The following is a 1,394-nucleotide window of genomic DNA, read 5'->3' as shown; positions in this document are numbered from 1 at the left end:
ACACTGCAGGACATTATAAAGAATAGCCTATAAACCATTGACTTCCCTATAAAGACACCACTGAAGAGATTAATTTCATTTCAGTATCCTCTGCGTAGGGAGAACTTTCACATTTCATTACAAAGAATAATTGTTCTTTCCTTGTAGCTTTTTACTGTATGAATGTGCAAAAGACGTGATGGATCAGCTGTCACTCTCTGCATTTACCTGCCAAATTTGTGACCTTCCAGCAGGGGGCTGGATTCTTACAGGGTATTGTGGAAGGTTCTAACCTAACTCTTTGCTTCGTCTATTTTTTTCTAACCTCATTCTCCCTTTTACCTTAACATCTTGCTTAATTTTTAGACATTGTCATCCAACTCCAATTCTTTCGTTGGACTGAAGCAAGGTAAAAATAAAAAAAAAATTTTAAGTGCTACTTAGGATCATTCTAAATCAATACCTTTTAAAAATATGTGGAAAATATAAATATGCATTCTGCAATTTTAGAAATCATGTAACTTATCTGTGAGTTTCTTCTTGGCCTTGAGTTGTTGAACAGTTGTTGAACAAAATTAAAAAGATTTGAGCAAGAAATTGAAAGAAGATACCCACTGGTTCTTGTTTTCAGGCTCAAAAGACATTCTGTCATGAAATCCATGATAACCACCACTGCCACCGCTACCACTGAGCACCTACTGTGTGTGTGTAAGGAATTCTAGCTAGTGCAATATATTCAACAAATAAAATATATGCTAGAAACTAAGGTACTGAGGATACAGTAGAATAAAGTCAGACAAGATCTCTCCTTTCTTTCTTTTAATTTTATATATATATATATATATATATATATATATATATATATATATGTATGTATTTTTACCAAGGGAAAGTGCCAATGCAGTCTCCCACTACCACAAATTATGCAGTCGAGTTTCCCACATTTGGGGAAATCACAGGGGTCAGCACATCCGGAGTGCAATGAATAAGCCTCGCCCTGGGAAAACCACCTTTGTGATCATGGTATCTTCCCTGCCAGGTTCTTTCTTTCTTTTTTGAGATAGAATTTTGCTCTTGTTGCCCAGGCCGGAGTGCAATGGCACGATCTCGGCCCACCACAACCTCTGCCTCCCAGGTTCAAGTGATTCTCCTGCCTCAGCCTCCTCTTGAGTAGCTGGGATTACAGGCATTTGCCACTGCACCCAGCTAATTTTATATTTTAGTAGAGATAGAGTTTCTCCATGTTGGTCAGGTTGGTCTTGAACTCCCAACCTCAGGTGATCTGTCCGCCTCAGCCTCCCAAAGTGCTGGGATTACAGGTGTGAGCCGCCACGCCTGGCAAGATCACTGCTTTTGCAGTGCTTTAGTGAATTGTCTTTCATAACGAATTTCTAACTGCCTGCCTTTTAGCAAGT

General features: G+C 39.1%; 1 non-coding gene across 1 annotated transcript; it reads right to left on the bottom strand.

The window, feature by feature from the left end:
• Positions 1–864: 864 nt before the first annotated feature.
• On the bottom strand, positions 865–1,026 carry LOC120366723 (U1 spliceosomal RNA). The gene has a single exon (XR_005581296.1). It is a non-coding gene; the product is annotated as a U1 spliceosomal RNA (small nuclear RNA).
• Between the last annotated feature and the right edge of the window lie 368 nt (positions 1,027–1,394).

This window comes from Saimiri boliviensis, chromosome X (genome assembly GCF_048565385.1).
Source record: "Saimiri boliviensis isolate mSaiBol1 chromosome X, mSaiBol1.pri, whole genome shotgun sequence".
In the NCBI taxonomy this organism is placed as follows: Eukaryota; Metazoa; Chordata; class Mammalia; order Primates; family Cebidae; genus Saimiri; species Saimiri boliviensis.
Note: the sequence above shows the minus strand (reverse complement) of the source record. Positions and strands in the feature narration are given on the sequence as shown.